Source organism: Dipodomys merriami, unplaced genomic scaffold (genome assembly GCF_024711535.1).
Source record: "Dipodomys merriami isolate MVZ:Mamm:240054 unplaced genomic scaffold, mDipMer1.0.p SCAF_198, whole genome shotgun sequence".
Classification (NCBI taxonomy): domain Eukaryota; kingdom Metazoa; phylum Chordata; class Mammalia; order Rodentia; family Heteromyidae; genus Dipodomys; species Dipodomys merriami.
Window position 1 is genome coordinate 1,252,146 of NW_027203359.1, and position 20,019 is coordinate 1,272,164.

General features: G+C 43.5%; 2 pseudogenes; one reads left to right on the top strand and one right to left on the bottom strand.

The window, feature by feature from the left end:
- On the bottom strand, window positions 1-714 carry LOC138831476 (V-type proton ATPase subunit S1 pseudogene; annotated as a pseudogene).
- Window positions 715-17,582: 16,868 nt separating this feature from the next.
- Window positions 17,583-18,101, top strand: LOC138831470 (single-stranded DNA-binding protein, mitochondrial pseudogene; annotated as a pseudogene).
- The last annotated feature ends 1,918 nt before the right edge of the window (window positions 18,102-20,019 follow it).

Consider the following 20,019-nt stretch of genomic DNA (forward strand, 5'->3'; position numbering starts at 1 on the left):
TCATACGATTTGGGTCAAAGCGACAGCAAGGCCTTTATGGTCATGAAAGAGCTCCATGGTCTTGAGGCTGAGTATCATATGCAGGCCATAGCTAAAGATGAGCACCTTGAGCAGCCCCATCCAGATTAGGGGGGAGGGGAGAAGCAGGCACAGTGGCTGGCCTAGGAGAACCATTTGCCTGTCATGTTAAAAGCCTGCACCTGGAAGTACTTTAGAGTCACCTGCCAGAGGCAGGGGTCCTTGGAGGTTGCCATACTTCCAAGACTGCTGACTTAGTCACAATGGAAAGACTAGGGGCTGGGCCCTGTGACCTGGGAGGCATTGAAGTGGGTGACAGTCATTGGTGTGGTGGATTTCAAGGCGGTCCATGGCAAACCAGTGGCGGGCGGACAGTGTACCGAAGAGATGTTGGTAGGTCAGGGCCAGCTCAGCAATGGAGTCCTTCCAGAAGGAGCCTATCAGGTTGAGCTTCTGCACCGCAAAGGTGAACGCGGTCAGATCTTCTTAATGGTCCCTGTAGGCCACAGAGAAGTTCCGGGCCCAGAACAGGATCCGCGGGCCCATGTCCTTAAAAGTCCCTGGAGGATGGATCACCACCGCTGCTGCTGGCTGCGTGGGAACAGCCGGCGACTGAAGCCCCAGCCTCCATGGCCCCGTCGGGGTCACCCCGGAAGGGCAGGCGGCGGTGTAAGGGACATCTTCAGATCGGAGCATGTCCTGTGTCACGTGACCCTCCTGTCATGTGTCCCTTCCTCACGTGAGCCCATTCATGTGCCCTCCCATCACATGTCCCCCTGTCACACGACTCCCTGTCTCTTCACTGCATGTCTCCTGACCCCTGTCATGTGACCCTTGACATGTGATTCCTGGTCACATGACTTCTATCACATGACCGCACATCCCGTAGCCCTGTCACATGACTCTTTCAATATTTGTCCAGGTCACATGACACCTTCACACGCTCCCTCTTCTCCTGACTCCTGTCATACCTCTCTCCCTACTTTTTGTCCTTGGCGTGCATAAGGAGCACATTTCTTCCCAGTAGTTTGCTTTTGACACTGCCTTTTCTTCTCTTTGGGAGGTACTGGGCTGTGAACCCAGGGCCTCATTCTTGCTGAAACTCTACCATTTAAGCCATGCCTCCAGCATGGATTTTTTGTTAGTCAACTGAAGATAATTTGACGCCCAAGATGGCCTCAAACCTTGATCCTCTGGATCTCAGACTCATGACTAGCTAGGATTACAAGAGTGAGCATTGGAGAGCTCCGCTTATTGTTATTTTGTTGGTCATGGGGTTTGAACTCAGGGCTTGGGCACTGTCACGCTCTACCACATTGAACCACAGCTCCACTTCTGGTTTGGGGGTGGTTAATTGGAGCTAAGAATCTCACAGACTTTTCTGCCTGGGCTGGTTTTGAACTGACATCCTCAAATCTCAGCTTCCTGAATAGCTAGAATTACAGATGTGAGCCACCAGTTTTTTTTTTTTTAACAAGCCAAAATGATTCAGTTAACATGTAAGTTATCAGCATAAAGTATCTTCCTGGAGTGACAGAAATATTCTGTCCTTGAGTTCTATACTTGCAATGGGAAGATTAGTATAAATGCCACTGCAGTAGCCTTAGGTCATAGGTCATGTCACCCTGTGCTGCAGTCCTCCCAGGGGACCCAGCCTCCATGGAGTCAGACATTTTGACAGCCTACATAGCAAGACGTGTCTTGAAAACAACCCACAGCTGGGTGCTTGTCATCCCCGCTACTCAAGAGGCTGAGATCTGAGGATCGTAGTTCAAAGCCAGCTCGGGCTTTAAAGAGTCTGTAAGACTCTTACCTCTAATAAACTACGCAGAAAACGCTGGAAATGGCATGTGGCTCAAGTGATAGAGAAGTATCCTTGAGGCTCAGGGAAAGCACCCAGGCCCTGAGTTCAAGCCCCAGAACTAGCAAACAAAACAAAATAAACCAAACCAAACCAAAATAACCCCCCAAAACCCTCAAACACAAATCCCACAGCTAGGTGCTGGTGGCTCACACCTGTCATCTACTCAGGAGGTTGAGTTCAAAACTAGCCCCAGCAGGAAAATCTGTGAGACATTTTCAATTAACCACCAGAAAACTGAAAGTGGCGCTATGGCTTATAGTGGTTGAGCACTAGCCTTGAAAAAGCTCAGGGACAGCACCCAAGCCCTGAGTTCAAGTTCTATGACCTATATCAACAGCAAAACAACAGCCCTTCCCTCGAAAAAACAAACGCCACACCAAGAACAACTCACAACAGATGCTGTTGAGTTCAGAGTAACTTCTATCCCTGACATATTTCATCATGACACTGAAGGTATAACAGCAACTGAGGGGTCACCTGTGAACATGGGTGCCACTGGTAAGGGGTCCCAAACTCAAAGAGGCTGGAAATTACCAGTCCTGTGGGCTGGCCTGACTTTTACCATGAAATCAGGTTCAATTCCTTGGTTTGCTCTTGCACAAAGGGAGGTTGGGTCTTTGAGAACTTGGAGCCTTAACTGGGAGAGAGTGAGGGAAGGGGTGACACTGTCCAAAAAGAAATGCACTCATTCCCTGACGTACACAACTGCACCCCCTCTGTATATCACCTTTATAATAACAAGAAAGAGAGCTTTAGTTTCCTCAACTGTAAAATGGAGATGGACATTGAAGAATCCCATCTGAAATGCTTGGGACCAGATGCGGATTTTCCAAAGTTGTCATTGGAATAGGACTTTTCTCTATCTCTTTCTGGGTATGGAGGAGGATGTGAGAAGGGAAGTGCACAGCAATACTCAGTTGTGTGTCTTGAAAACCCACTGGAAGTGGGGGTCTCACAAGTGAGCTGGTCAATCATCCTATTGTGTCGCCTAGAGTTGGTTTATCAGCCAGACTAGAGTCTCCACTTAGAATAAATAGAACTCAAGATGCATTTTCACTAGATCTAGAGTTTTCCCCTTCCAGTACAACTTTATCTCTGGCCATGTTTTCTCCATTACAAAAAGCAGGGAATGGATCCAGTTATGCAAAAGCAGGAAGAGAACTGCCAAAGAAGGGTGGATCTGGGCTGTAGACTTGCTTAGGGCTATAGATGGCATAGGTTGGAATCGAAGCAGGACTGTCAGCATGTCTCTGACTCATTGTGGTCTGACAACAAATCAAGAAAGGCTGACTTCAGGGCCTAGTTCATCACTAAAATAAAGGACTTCTTTTTCTCTTTCTGTGGAAAATTCTCTTCCAATATCTTCTCCAGTGCCAGGAATGAATTGAGCTGCACACTAATTACTTAAACTATTGGCATTATTGAATCCATATTATGCTGAATTCAGAGAGTATAGTAAGATGGTGACTTCTGCTACTGTCTGGCTGAGAAGATGAAATACATGAAAAGACAATGTCCTACAGAAATGGACAAGGAATGTAGGTAGTCAGGAGAGAGGAAGCTCATTGGCAGCTTTTCTTTCTTTCTTTCTTTTGGTCAGTTGTGGGGCTTGAACTCAGGGACTAGGCTCTGTCCCTGGGCTCTTTTGCTCAAGCACTCTACCACTTTGAGCTACAGTTTTTACTTCCACTTTATTTATTTAGTTAGTTAGTTAGTTAGCTTGTTTGTTGTTGGTTGGTTGGTTGGTTGGTTGGTTGTGGGGCTATAACTCTGTACTTGGACGCTGTCCCTCAGCTCTTCAATTCAAGGTGAGAGCCCTACCACTTGAGCCACAGCACCACTTCTGGTTTTCTGATGGTTCATTGGAGATAAGAGTCTGACGGACTTTCCTGCCCAGGCTGGCTTTGAACCGTTATCCTCAGATCTCAGCCTCTTGAGTAGCTAGGATTACAGGCATGAGCCACTGGTGCTCTGCTGGGATGATTATTTTAAAAACTGAATATGAAGGACCTGTAGCAGTTAGAGGAAGTGGAGCTATGGCTCAAATGATAGAGCAATAGACTTGAGTCCAAGCCTTGAGTTTAAGCCCCATCACCAACACATATATACCATACACACACACCACACAAATACACACACACATACACAATTAGGTAAAGAGGATATGGACAGACATTGGGACATAGAATGGCACAGAAAAGCCAATGAGTTAGGATGAATATTGAGGAGCAGAAAGTAGAATGGTTTGAAGCAAAGAAGTCATATTTGTAGGACACAAAAGACAGCTATGCCCCCCCCCAAAAAAAAAATAGGATGGAAAACTGATGCAAGCCTTCAAATGTTAGCTACAAGGACTTGGTGTCTTATCTCCTGAAGGCACTGGGGAGTTACTAAGCGTGTTTAAGCCAAATGTGATTCGTTGCCAGGTGCTTACTTTGCTTACGCTTATAATCCTAGCTACTCAGGAGGCCAAGACAAGAGTCTCATGGACTTTCCTGCCTGGGCTGACTTTGAACTGAAATCCTCAGATCTCAGCCTCCTGAGTAGCTAGGATTACAAGCATGAGCCACCAGTATCTGGTTATGATTATTTGTTATTAACACTTTGCAACACCCTAAATATGCTTCAAAATTTTCCGCAAGAATGGTAGTCAAGGGTCCATATTCTTTATAATTTGTTTAATACCATCTCAAACAACTAAGTTTCCCTGGGAATAAGGAAACACAACCAGCTTGAGGAAGACAGAAGAAACCATAATAAGGTTTAACAACAGGCAAGTGTCAGCAACTTAAATGGAGGTCAAAGATTTTCAAAGGAGCAATCCAGATAAGGCTTAGGGTCTAGAATGAGTCTACACAGCCAGTCCCTTAATGGAATAACAAAGTCCAAAGCAAAGTTGTCTCAGGATTATTCAGTCACTGGGAGGTCCTGTGAATGATAACATTCCTCTGATCTCCTTCTTGCAATTTCTGTTTGATTAAAATGCCTTCAAAGGTCAAAGGAAAGTTCTGTCTACTATGATGGCAAACCCCGTTCTGTTCCTAATAGGCCTCTCCTCAGGACAGTGTTGGGCCATACAGAGTTTCTCTTATGATTTTAAATATTTCACTTAGGAATTTTGTTAGAAATTTCCACAAATTTCCTAATAAACAGGAGATTTGCAGAGATATGGATATATAAGTATGTCAGTATGTAAGATGAGGATGTATAAGGATATATAAGTAGTCTTGGCTTAAGAGCATTTGTAGAAAGGGTGACATTAATCAAAATGCATTGTACTCATGAGCTGACATGTGTAATTGAAACCCCTTTGAACAATGACTTAAAGATAATTTGGTCTTTATAGAATTGCCCACTTTGTTTAATGATACTTGTATAAAATACAACAGACTGGATCATGTCTACCCAAATTATATATTTATTTTCTCAAATTACCAAAGAAAATCAAGAGCTTAGTAGAAGACATTATTACATAACCTCTTCACAAAAAACAGAAAAGCAGCACTAGATGGGAAAGGTGAGTGATTTTGGTTGAATGAGAAGATTTATTTATTTTATTTTCTTAGTTGTGGGGCCTGAACTCTGGGCCTGGGCGCTGTCCCTCAGCTCTTCAGCTCAAGGCTAGCGCTCTACCACTTGAGCCACAGCACCACTTCCAGCTTTTTCTGCTTATATAATGCTGAGGAATCGAACCCAGGGCCTCATGCATGTGAGGCAAGCACTCTACCACTGAGCCACTTTCCCAGCCCCTAGAAGATTTATTTTTAAGAATAATGTTCCTCCAAATCTTTGTAGTCTTCATGGAATGAAATATATATATATGTGTATATATTACATAACACATTATAATATGTATATGCTGTATATTATAAGTGCATATATTATTTTATTAACCTTGTTATTTAAGATTATTGTTCCACAATGATGATTTTCCTTAATTTCAAAATAAAAAGTGAAGGCAACTCAAGTACAGAAAAAAAAAATGGTTCTGCACCTTCTCTATTGTATTCTTTAATAAGTATTCGTTGATTTTCTTTGAACTCAAATCTGGATTCTTCCACTGCTGACCTAAAATTGAATAAAATTGCACATTCATTTTCAGTAAACTTTTTCTAAATTGAAATCTAGAAAGGAAATTTACTAAACAGAGAATATAAGGATATATTGAAAGGCTTTTAAGGAGGTCACAATTTAATGAGCTAATTTGCTGGTGAATTGAAAAAGAACCAGCTGGGTGCTGGTGGCTCACACCTATGATCCTAGCTATTAGGGAGACTGATAATGGGAGGATTGTGATTTGAGACTAGCCAGGGCAGGAAAATCCTCAAGGCTCCTTCTCAATTGTTCATGGATACAGTGCCTGTCATCCTAGTTACTACCAGAAGCCTACAAGAGGCGGGACTTCATCCAGGGACACCTATCTTAAAAATAACCAGTTTTTTTTTTTTAAAAAGGATTGGAAATGTGGCTCTGTAGTAGAGCATTTGCCTCTGCAAGTTCATGACTTCAAACCCCAGTCTGCAATTCCCACTAAAATTAAAAATCCAAAGAACTTGCATATACTAGGATTGTAGTAATGTGGCCCACATTAGATAAAACAGAGACAGGCTTTTGGAACCCTAACTTCTCTGTCCCTCCAGAAATATTGTGAAGACTTGACAGTGAAAGTAAAAATAAAGGTGACTTGAAAAGCTCAAATTACTGTAAAAAGAAACAGATAACTCTAAATATGAAATAATTAGTAGTCATCCAACTACACAGTAGAATCGAATATTAAATCTGAATATTCCAATCCATTCCAATTCTCCTACATTCTAGAAAACTGAAATTCTGAAAACAGAGGAACTTACCCCCAAATTCCTGATTTGTCAGTGGCACAGATTTTTTTTTCACCTGATGATTTGACTTGATAAAAAGAAGTCACATATATTTCTTCTGCCACATACACTGGAAAAGATATGTGATGTCTTGCTTTTTAGATCAGTTATTTTTGTTTTTGTATTGGTACTAGGGCTTGATCTCAGAGGCTTGCATTCTTATTTGGCTTTTTTTTTTTTTTTTTTTGCTCAAAGCACTCTACCACTTGAACCACAGCTCTGCTTCTGGAGACAACAGTCTCACAGACTTTTCTGCCCGGGTTGACTTTGAACTTCGATCCTCAGATCTCAGCCTCCCGGGTAGCTATTACAGGCCTGAACTACCAGCTCTGGGCAGGGGCAGATATTTTTATGGTGAGATGCTTTATTTCAAAGTTCTGAGGTATTTGCTTATTTGGTAAATATTTTGGGGGCTGGGCAGAAAGAAAACCACAGTTTTTTTCCCGTTCAAACAAGACTTGGAAAGTTCAAGGAGTAGTAAACAGCAGCTGGCAACTTCAGTGTTCCATCACCTAGCTACCAGGTAGACACCACTACAAACCTGGCGGGTGGTGACATCAGCCTCTTATAAATGGGATGCCGACATTGAAGAGCTGCCTCAAGACCCCAAGCCTCCTGACGCCAAAAATCACAGCCAGATGTTTGGAAGCGAAATAAAAACAAGCAATGGATTTTTAAGGAAAATCTACAACAGAAGTTTCGTAGCCGGGTTCTAAGAGCGGTGACCATGGCCTGGCAACACTTCTCTGCAGGCCATTGATTGAAAATTGGGTTTAGAGGAAACGATCTCACCCCCCATCCCCCCATCCCCCTATCCACCCCCCATTCCCTCCCATTCCCCCCATCCCCCCTCCATCCTCCCTCCCCCCCCCCCCCCCCGCATCCTTTGCTTCAGTTACACAATCAAGCTCCCCAAACGACTCTAGAGGAGACCTAGGGAAACGAAGCAGAAACACGGGCTTGGTGGTGGCAACCCAGATGGACCCGATTCTGTGCCCTGGGAGTGTCAACCGACCTTCCCGGGGTGTCAGTTCATTTTTTTTTAATCTTTTATCTTTTTCCAACCGCGCAAGGAGGGTTTGGCGGCACCTTGCAGCCCCGGACAGACTGGTAACCGATCTGGTTATTCCCGAGGTCATTTCACCACACCTTCATCTCCATCTGGGACAGGCAGGACAGATCCACCCCGTCCCCTCCCCGCATCCACCCTGCCGGCCAGGGCTGCCCCCCGGGGGGGGGCGGGGAGGTCAAATGACCGCCAGGCTCTGGGCGGTCGGCGCCGCCGCCCCCTCCCCCCGGCCTGCTCAGGCCCCGTCCGACCACAGGGGATCGGGGTGCAATGGAAACCGGGGCTCCCACGAGGGGTCTTGGAGAGAGGGGCAGGGTGGGGACGGAGCCCCACATCCCTAAGCCCATTCGAGTCGGGGTTTCCAGATCGGGGGTTGCTGTTTCTCATCCTTGGGGCAACTACTACTTAAAAGTGACAAAATGCATCCGATGAGTTTCTGGGCGTCCCGAGGAGGACCACAGCGCCCGGCCAAAAAGACGTGCTACTATTTCCAGTGTGTGTCCCAGAGAACCCGGAGCCCATCAATTGGAGGGAGAGCAGGCCGCGCCCCTACACCCTCGCGTGCACCCCGGGCGGGGCGGGGCGGGGCAGGGCGCGGCGGGGCGCGGCCTAGTGAGGGCACTACATCTCCTGGCGGAGGAACACACACGGCAGTGGTCTGCACACACGCCCCAAAATGCGATCTGTTAGCCGGTTGCTTAGTTGGCGCTGTTGAGACTCCTTTCCTCGTTGAGATTGACAAGAGCGCTCTGATAGGCTACAGCGACCCTGCAGTGGTTGGCCGGAAAGAATCGAGCCTCCTGATTGGCTGCTCCGCACCTGCAATGCGTCAAGGCGCGGCGGGCGTGGAGGGCTCCGCGGGAGGATGGTGGTGGCTGGCGGGGCCGCCCGCGGCCTTCCGGAGGGAGCGGCTCCGCCTAGGGCCGCCATCTTTACTAGTGGCACGGAGGACGGGCAGGGATGTAGGGGGGAGGTGGGAGTTGACAGTAAGGGGAGGGTTGTGCTTGCGGGTTTCTGTGTTGTTGTGATCGCTGCTGCTCACGTTGGGTAGTTGTTGCGCGGGTCGCGGGGCCGGGGATGGAGTGGAAGGCGGGGCGCTCCGGCGCGGAGCGGGAGGCTCTAGCTACCGATGGAACGGAAACGCCAGGCTTGCAGGTTCTCGGAGAGGTGTGATGGGGGTCACGGTTTGCGTTTATGCAAGCCGAAGTGAGACCTGATGGCCGGGCCTCGGGAAGGAGCCGGAGACTTGTTCTGGAAACCTCTCCCGATTACGTCATGGTTGTCGTTCCCGCCGCGCGCGCTCCCGCTCGGAGCGGTTTATTCTTATTTTTTGTCTTTATGAACTGTTCAAACCATGGTGCTGGAAAGTTCCTCAGCTCCAGAGCAAAGCAAGTCGCCTGCAGGGACCAACAGCCCGCGGGACAGACAGACGTTGGCAGAACGTTTGTTTGAGATCCCGGGTCCGCCGTGGATGTTGCCTTCTTTAAAGGCAAATGTGCAGTTTGTGTGTGCATCTGGTTTCCATTAGTCTCTGATTTCCACCAACGCGCCTCGCCCTCGCAAAACCAACCATCCAAACCACACAGCACGCACATACACACACACTTTAATTACGAAAAGCCTCGGTGGTCTGGACTCGCCCTCCCGTGGACAGGGGTCAAAGAACTACGGAGTGCGTCCGTTCCCTGACGTGAATGAAAGCGATTAAAGAGTCCTGGTTATCTCTTCAGTGTAGCGAAGCCTTTGTGTGTTTTTATTTAGGTGCAAATTGGGTGGATTGCGGGATATCCAAAGGTGACTTCTGGAGTTGGCTTTGGTGTGGACGTTGCCATGGCGACTGGGCGGGAAGTTAGTGAATTGTGGGGCCAATAAACCTGGCTGAGCCAGAACTTTCCTGTGTTAAGCCTTGGTCGTAACTGACTGCCCTGGTTGGTGTAGCCGGGCTTTCTCCATTCCAGTCCCTTCCAGGGTTCCTGGATGGATGAATACAGCGGCTGTGCCAATTTATTACTACCAAGGTAGATTTTTATTAGAGCATGCACCCAAGATGCAGTTTTTGTATCATTTCTGTATATTTCAATTTCCTACTGCTGTTACTAGTTTTGAATACTTAATTATTGCCCTGCTTGCATTGTTTTGATCTAGGTAAACTTACCTTATAATGCCTTCTGTTCAAAAATGAACTTTTTAAAAAAATTGGGTATCAAGATAATGCCAGAGCACCGAGTTCACTGGCATTGCAAAAGAGAAACTTGTAGCTTTGCATAATCTCCATATAGCAACAACCACGCCTGTGTCTAGAGCACACGGTATTTCTGTGTTTGGCAGCTTTGCTTGCTGTGTGAAGCAGAGCGGAGAAGTCCTGCAGAGCCTGGGCTGCTTCTGTGTTGGGAAGAACACAAAATCTATCTCCCACAGCTCTGAGGATTGCTTCATACTGGAATGTGCTAGTACCATATACATTGTAGAACGATTGCTAGACTCCGATGTAGTTAGTAATGCATGAGTGCCTGGCGTGAGAGGAATAATTTCCTTCAAGATTTTCTCCCTTGTGGGAAGAACAGGTGAACAAACTCAGATCTAAAAGAAGCCTGAAACAGCATCCTTTTTTTTCTCTAATGTCAATAGTATTAATATAGGTTTGTCAGCATTCAGTGCCAGGTTTAAAGCATTTCTAGTTTTAACCTTGACCATATCCTGGAAACACCTCTGTCCTAGGGGGCCAGGACAATTGGTCACATTTGGACTCTTTAATGCTGAAAGATGGAAGAGTCACTAGGAGGGGAAATGACATCTCACTAGATGGAGGTGCTTGGGTTCTTTGCAGTGGGGAGCTACTGGGCACAAGAAAAATGGATGTCCTTGCTTAACACAAGCCTGGACATGAAGCTCAGCATGTCCAAAGTGGAACTGAGGAACTGATAACTTTATCAGCCTTTAGTGCTCTTCCTTCCTTTTTTCGTGTGTGTGTGTGTGTGTGTGTGTGTGTGTGTGTGTGTGTGTGTGTGTGTGTGTGTGTGTGTGTGTGTGTGTCAGTCTTGGGACTTGACGTAGGGTCTAAGTGCTGTGCAGTGGCTTTTGAGCCACAGCTCTGTTTCTGCATTTTTGTTGATTAATTGAAGATAAGAGGCTCAAGAACTTTCTTGCCCAGTATGGCTTTGAACTGTGATCTCCAGATCTCAGCCTCCCCAATAGCTAAGATTACAGGCCTGAGCTATCAGCATTAATCCCAGTACCCTCACACACACATGGTTTTGGCCTTTAAGATCTTAAAAACTCCCTATTAAGTTATGATCTTTGTTTCTGATTAAGATTTTTACCAAAACTTTAGTGATGAGGAAATGAATGAATTAGGCTAATTAGTTAGTTACCAGGACTATGTAGCCTAGGCTGACCTCAAACATGAGATCCTTGTACCTCAGCTTCTTAAGATTCAGGGATTACAGGTGAGCACTTCTACACCTGGTTTAGGCACTTTAGAATTCAAAAGTTCTTTTTTCGTCATTCTGATAAACCTAATGAAACTATGGTTTGTTGCCCGTATTCATAATTGATGGCATGTTCCATTTCACTTAGAGGTTAGTGCAAATAGAGATATTTTTCACTACAAGTTCATGGGCCCCTGAATTCTCTCTATGGAGTCTAGTGAACTGCCCCACTGCAGTTCTCACTTGGTACCCTTGTATGTTTTTTCTATGCCTACATTTCCACCACCACCAATATGTATCAATGGACTCTCACTGTCTTCCTCACCCTCACACAAGTCTTCACTGGTCTGTGGCTATCACAAATCACACAGGCTGGGTAGTTTACATTTATTCCTCATAGCTCGGTGGCAGGGAAATCCAAGATCAAGACATCAGCAGATATGGTGTCTGGTTAAGGCTCACTCTTTGCTTCCAAGATGGCAGCTTGCTGCCCCCATACCTGGTGGGAAATGGAAGGACAAAAGGACATAAGTCCCGCATGGTCATGTGGTCTTAGAGATGAAAGAACTAGTCAGCTCTCTGAAGCCGTTTTTATAAAGGCATTTATCCCATTCATGAGGGTAAAATGTGGTGAGTAAGTGCTTCCCCAAAATCCCCATTACTTTGTGGGTTAAGTTACAATTTAGAAGTTTGGGAGAGACACACATTGAAACCCTAGCAGTTTCTCATCCCGAGCTCCATCTTATGCCCAGTTGATGAAGTAATTTTCCTAAAATACATCTAGAGGCCCTGACTTTAAACCTCACACCATCCTCAGTGAGCATCTATCTTTTCCCTGTTCAAAAACCACAGTAGTTTCTCATGGCCTTTGGGATTATGTCCAAGTTTCTTTAAGAATTCCTTCAGGATTCCATAATCTAGCCTTTACAATCCCAATAACCACAGCTTTTGCATCTCAGCTGACTACATTTCATTTAGATCTTTGTACCTTTCCTCCTCTACTCTTTATTCTTTGCTCCTAGGCCTACACTTTTGATTTCCATCATCACTGGCTCAACAAAGATCTAGCATCCTAAAGGCTCACTTTAAATGCAAAGTCAGCTAAATTCTTCCTCCCCTAGGCTTCCATCGTACTTCTTTGGCTCTCTCTTCTGTAACTCCATTCAGCTTTTATGATGGGCATTTGATTACTTTACTTACCCAATCAATATTTTTGAATTACTGATCAAGTGTGGGCCTGGACTAGAGGCCATGGAACTGTACAATGAAACACATTTGGACCTTAGTTTTTAAAGAACTTATACCTCGGGCTGGGAGACAATGTGAAGCTAAGTAATACTTTTTGCAAATAGGAGATGAGCAGTATTTCTAGAGCCTGGAGGGAGAAATCATTTTGCTGGAGAGATCAGAGGAAGCTTTGTGGAGGAGGGAACACTCAAGCTAAGTTGGAGGATTAACACACTATATATGGAGGAAGTCTCTGGGGATATAGGCGAAGAGGCTGAGAAGAGCAGAGTGCAGGGGAAGGTAGAGAAGTTTAGTCTTATGTTGAGGAATATGCCTGGAATCTATTGAAAAGTTTTTAGAAGTGACTTAGAATGAAAGGTAATTTAAGAATAATATAGCACTGAGTGTGGTAGCATATGTCTGTAATCACAGCACTTCAGATGTGGAGAAGGATTGGGAGTTTGAGGCCAGCCTCAGCTATGGAGTGAGACAAAATAGTGTAGTCTCAAGGGAAAGTAGGAGAAAAATGAGGGAGGGAGTAACAAGTTCAACAAGAAATGTACTCACTACCTTACTTAGGTAACTGTAACCCCTATGTACATCACCTTGACAATAAAATTAAAATAAAAAATAGTGTAGTTGCAAAACACAAGCTGAATTTTAGAGTCACCATAGACAGATGAACGGAGGCAATCACAGTGGGAATAACAGCAAACATACAGTTTGCCATGCAATATCTTTACTTACAATAGCTCATGTATTGCTCACTGAAACCTATTTTCTCCATTTCACCAATAGGGAAATGCAAACATAGAGAAGATATGTAACGTCCAGCTTTGCCCGTGAAGACTGATCTGGAAGTTAGATTTATTTTAATATCTGCAGAAGTGGCCTCGGGAATCAGCTGCATTCCAAAGGTAGAGCAAAGGGACTGGAGAAGGGGAGGTGTAAGACATGCTACTTTATATGTCATAGTGTTTTTGTGCTATGTGTTTAAGGTGAAGATAAGAAAGTATTAAATATCACCACGGTTAGACTAAATTCCTGGGTTTTTAAATTTTCCTTTGAGACAGGGTCTTTTTATGTAACCTAGACTAACCTTGAACTTAGTATGTTGAACTCTTGAACCTTGATCCTTACTCTTGAGTCTCCTGAAAGCTGAAATTGTAGGTGTATGTTACCACACCCAGCTTTCTGAGCCTTTTTGTCCAATACTGGTTTTATCACGTAAGTCTTAGCCACGTATGGGTGGTGGATATAGATATCTGCGGGCTTGATTTGCTGCCCATACTTTCCAGAAACCTTACAGAAGAGAGGGACAGTAGCTTGGCTTGGAAATAGATCTTTGTGCTTCCAAATGTCTCCATGGGGATATTTCCTGCTTGTAAACTTGGAATTTTCAAGGCATTTTTTTTGGCTGAAAGATCTCTCTTGGTTGAGTACCTGTTTAGAGATGTGTAATGATGTTAGGCATGGGAGGAGTGATTTTCCTATGTTCTGTCAATGGAAATTTTCATATTGTGGCTGGAAAAGTAAAAATCAAACCCCATCTGTGTCAGAAAACAAATCACTCAGAGGTCACCAGAACTTCCAAAAGTTCTGGTGTTCATTTTATGGTAACTGACCACCCTTCTCTCTTTACTAATAGTCATTGTTTTGAGTATGTCTTGCCACTCTGATAATCCTCTCTTCAAAAGCAGAAATTTCCTTAAAAAAAAGTCCATCCTTCACCTACACCATTGTCCTTTATGTAGCAGTCACTCAGTGTTTGTTCTTTGATTTGTCTTTCTTACCCAACACTTACCTTTGATAACAGCACTAAATCAATAAAACTCTAGGAAAGGAGTGGCCATTCAGATTCATTCAACGACATTTATTGAATCCATTGCAGCTGTCAAGTCTCTTAAAATGAGTTCTGTTTACTGTCTTCTGTCTGCTGGTAGTTGTGCTTAGGAAGTGAGGAGTTCAACGTCTTTGAGAATCATAATCTGATGAAAGCCATAGAAATGTGCCAGAAAATGATATATACATTAAAGTAATTCTGTAACCTTGTCATAGAGCCTTAAACTGTCTGATTCAATTAACAACACAAATAAAGTATCCAAAGCACTTCTAGTATTATGTGTTTAGTGTTTATTACTATATGGTTACAAGTATTCTATCAATAGTGTATCTATAATTATGTATGTATAGATAACCAGAAATTGATATGCAGTCGATCAAACATATAGTACTATTGGAACTAATGGCTATTTTTTCTAACAGAATTTGGAAAACAAAATACAATGTGCCCGCGCCGCCCCCCCCCCCCCACTGGAACTTGAACTCAGGGCCTGGGTGTTGTCCTTCAGCTTTGTCTGTTCAAGGTTAGTGCTCTATATTTGAGTTATAACTCCACTTCTGACTTTTTGGTGGTTAATTGGAGATAAGAGTCTCATGACCTTTCCTGCTGAGGCTTGGCTTCAAATCTCAGCCTCCTGAGTCGCTAAGATTGCAGTCATGAGCTATAAACAACTTGTACATTGATTTTTCATTAAGGTTAAAGTTCTAATTATTTAGGAATAGAAGCATTTTTCAAATTGTAGGTTGCCAGGGCACTTGGAATGTGGCTTAGTGGTAGAATGCTTGCCTAGCATGCATGAAACCTTGGGTTCAATTCCTCAGTACCACATAAACACAAAAAGCCGGAAGTATTGCTATGGCTCAAGTGGTAGAGCTCTAGCCTTGAGCATAGAGAGGCTCAAGGACAGAGCCCAGATCCTGAGTTCAAAGCCCTAGGACTGGCAAAAAAAAAATGTAGTTTGACATATTGGTAGTCTTTGAAAGTCTTACTTTCTTGTCTCCCTTTGGTTTTAAATTTTGTGAAACATGTCTAACTAAATTAATAACTAAAGTACAGAAGTGAAAACTTCCCATAAAAGTTTCCCATCAGATTTAGTATTATTGATTTTTCAGTCAATGTTTGCCTGTTATCTTGGAGAAATGTTTGTTTTCATGGAAAAGCATGAGTATTGAGTTATTTTCCTCATAGCCTCCCCCCACCCCCATACAGCCATTTTCAATTCACATGAGCATTTGATAGATTTTATCACAGAAAGACTGAGGAAGAGGAGCTCTGTCATCTGGAAGCCACTCCTGTGTAGATGACATTTTATGAATATGCGTGAAAGGCAGGTTAAAGGCAAGAGCAAAGCTCTCATTTGCAAATTATATGAATAATTATCAGTGGTGTAATTGGACACCAAATACTATCTACAGGGGCTGGGAAGGTGGCTCAGTGTAGAGCGCTTGCCTTGCATGCATGAGGTCCTGGGTTGGATTCCTCAGCATCACATAAGCAAAAAGAAAAAAGCCAGAAGTGGCGCTGTGGCTCAAGTGGTAGAGCGCTAGCTTTGAGCTGAAGAGCTGAGGGACAGCGCCCAGGCCCAGAGTTCAGGCCCCATGACCGGACCCCCCCCAAAAAAAAACCCAAAAAACAAACAACAACAACAACAACAACAACAAAACAAATAGTATCTACAGGCATTCATAACAACGGATAAATTTAAGTTTTCATCATTTCAACAGGCTGTATACTGGAGAATCTCCAAAAGGGTGAGATTCCAAATGGCTTTTTGCAATCAAGTAGTAGAGATTTCTTTGCTTCTGGATGAAGTATTTATTTATTTAGCCATGTTGGGGATAGAGCCCTGTCTTTCTTTGTTGTTTTTTTTCCTATGTTAACTGATTTACTAATTTCTAACAAATCAATATGCCAAGAACTCTGTGTGTGTGTGTGTGTGTGTGTGTGTGTGTGTGTGTGTGTGTGTGTGTGCGCGCGCGCGCGCGCCCCTACATACGTGCACTGGTCCTGGGGCTTGAATTCTGGGTTGAATGCCATACCTGAGTTTTTGTGTTCAAGGCTAATGCACTACTACTTGAGCCACAGCTCTACTTTCTACTTTTTTGGGGGGGAGATTTTAATTGGCGAATAAGCTTCTTATGCATTTTCCTGCACAGATTGGCTTTGAACCCCTATCCTCAGATCTGAGCCTTCTGAATAGCTAGAGTTATAGGCATGAGCCACCAGTGCCCAGCTTTTAAAGAAGCAAGTTTTTTTTTTTCAAGGAACTGAATTTCTCAGTCAAAATGCACATGAAATGATTTAATACTAATTGTCTTATGTTATACTCATTAAAAAATACCACGTCCAGAGACATGATAGAACAAAGGGAGAGAGAAAAAATAGAATTCCAGATTTATCCACCTTCCCCACTAACCCAACACAACCTCTTTTTCACAGATGAGAAATTCATAGACCAGGATGGGTTTGACTACATGTCCTCCAACCTTCTTACTTTCTGGACCTCTTTATTTTTCTCTAGCATAATGCTTAATGAAAAAAGTTACTGTGGGCCTGGGAATATGGCTTAGTGGTAGAGTGCTTGCCTAGCATGCAGGAGGCCCTGGGTTTGAATCCTGGTACCACATAAACAAAAAATAAATAAATAAAATCAATAAAATGAAAATAAAAAAGTTAGTGTGAAACTATGGAAGTAGTACCTTGCGTGTATTTTTTGTTAATTCTGTCCACTGTGTTTGGCTTGCCCTATAAAAACTGTGACAAGAAGTGTTCTGGATCTGTAACCTATTGGTATGTCAGATAAAATAGTTGATACTCAATTTATATTACAGTACTTATACTGTGATGCTGGTCATATGTAGAAGTTCAGTGTACCTTAGAAACATCTGCACGGTATACGGATAGCAGTGTGACCATTTTTCTAGGACAGATGTGTAACATAATTAGGTGAGAGATCATGGAAGCTAGTAGCATCCAGACTATCTTGAAGGAACAGAACCTTTCAACCAGGGCCTGCTCTGAGCTTTCCACAGAAGCCAGTTTGACCACCCAGGGTAATGACAAGACTTCCTGCTACAGGCTTGCAGGAGTAGCTTGATCTAGCCTATGGCAAATAAAGAGTTCCTTTTAACCCTCCTTTTCGTAGCTGGGCGGGAAAGTTACTGTATGGGGAAGGGCACAAGGCTGGGGTCGGGGAACCCTCTGCCTCAGACTTCACAGGCAAGTCCTAATTATTGGATTGTAAGAAAAGAAAATAGAAACCATGTTTCGAAGACCTGTGCTACAGGTGCTTCGTCAGTTTGTGAGATATGAGTCTGAAATAGCTAGCAGTTTAGTTCTGGAAAGATCTCGGAATCCCATGCAGTTACTTGGGCGAGTGGGTCAGGACCTGTCCTGAGACAGGTGGAAGGAAAATATCCAGTCACAATATTTTCTCTAGCAACAAATGCAATGTGGCGATCAGGAGAAAGTGAAGCATACCAAATGGGCGATGTCAATCTAAAGACAACATGGCACAGAATATTAGTGTTCCGACCTGGACTTAGAGATGTGGCATATCAGTATGTGAAAAAGGGGTCTCAAATTTATGTGGAAGGGAAAGTAGACTATGGTGAATACATGGATAAAAATAATGTGAGATGACAAGCAACAACAATCATTGCTGATCACATTATATTTCTGAGTGACCAGACAAGAGAAAAGTCATAGAATGTATGATTCTTCGTTGGCCGATGTTTGGTACTGTCTCATTTCCAAATCATGTATAGTTTTTATAGTTTCTAAAAACAATGATTACAATGCTCTTTCATATTAAAAAAGAGTTCCTTTTATATAGTTGGGGTTCAAAATGCATATATATTTATGTTCCCTGTAATGAAAAGGATAATGCTTCCCTGAAAAAAGTCATCTGAGGAGATGGTGTGTATTTACCCCATAGCTTCACCATCACACTTAAGTCTAGAATCTCACAAATGAATTTGTGAAGAAAGGTATGGAATTTCCTGCCTGAAGTCCAGAGCAGTGGTGGCTGAGGACCAGCACTCTGACCAACAGAAGTTGTCCAGGAGATGAGGGAGAGCCGAACAGCGGCTGGACTTGCGTGCCACCGAGAGGAGCAGGAGAAATAATGGGAAAGATGGGATTTATGCAGACTAAGACAAAAGAGGCCTGGACTCTTTGACCTGTGCCTTTGGACAAAACACTGAGATCTGGGTCCTGGTTTCCTTACTCTGAGAAAAACAGGACCAAAAAAGATTATTTCAAGCTTCCTTCCTTCACATCTTGTGATTCCATAGAAAGAATGTATTTCATTAGCTTAGTAACAGTTCCTAGGTTGCTTTTATAATTTACAAATCTCATCCAATAGGTGCCTCCCAGTCTTCTTACCAGGCCCATGCCTGGTAATCCGCACTTTCTACTTCAGGCAATTGCTAAAATTATTTTTTTCAAATATCACTGAGAAATCTAGGCCTGCCATCTTATGGATCCTAAGTGGTACTGCCAAAAGACATGGTAGTGTATATTACATAACATACACATTCTCTCACACAGACTGAGAGAATACCTGCTTATGTATTTTCAGCTTGTTTTCAAAGGATTTTATGCAGAATTTTGATGATTTTTTTGAGAGTGCTAGTGATTAAATCAGGGCTTCAAGCATGCTTGTAGTCTATTACCCATCTATACTCCTAGCTCCTATAATCCCTCCCTCTTCCCCCCTTTCTTCCCCCCCCCTCCACCCCATGCCAGACATGGGGCATGAACTCAGAGTCTAGGTGCTATCCCTGAGCTTTTGTGTTCAAGGCTAGCACTCTACCACTTGAGCCACAGTTCCACTTCTGGGTTTTTTGGTTGCTTAATTGGAGATAAGAGAGGATCTCACAGACTTCCCGGCCCATGCTGACTGAGAACAATGATCCTCAGACCTCAGCTTCCTGAGTTGTTAGGATTACAGTTGCAAGCCACTGGTGCTTAGATCCTCCTATAATTCTTAATTTTGAATCTCTGGAAAAGAATCCAGTAAATCAAAGAGCTCCCAACTCACCAATTTTAATTCTATGTTGATCCAAATAATTATTTTATAGGAATCATGTCATTGTCTACATGGCAGTAGGTAGTTCCCTTGCCTTATAATTTATTGATTTATTTTAGTTCCTTTGCTTTTGAAGTTTGGAACACCAGAATGGTTCTTTGAAGTAACTGCACAGAAGTGCTGGCATAAAAGCTGTGCTCAGCCCTGGTCCATGACCGTGAGATGGCTTTTTCCAGTCTTTTTTTTTTTTTTTTTTTTTTTTAATGTAGCTGAACAGTGCTGCGCTTAGGTTCTCTACAGACACACTGGCCTGTTTGTGGAATTCTCTTTCCACCCCCTGCTGATGTATCTTTGCATTTATCTCTTGTCATATAGCAGATCCAATGAATCAAATCAGATAACCAGAATAGTTTTCAACTGTTTCAAAACTAAAACTTGAAAATATGGTAAATAGGAGATTAAGGGAAGTAGGGGGAAAGATTGATTCCTATATGACTTTTAGGATATCTGTACTTAAATAGATCCAAGTATAACTATTTTGCTTTTATTGCCCCTGTTTCCCACCTCTCCCTCTCTCCAAGGCTGAGACTCAAACCTGGCATGTACTAAGCAAATTCTCTACCAGTGAATCCTAACCCACCAAAGGATCACTTTTTTTTCC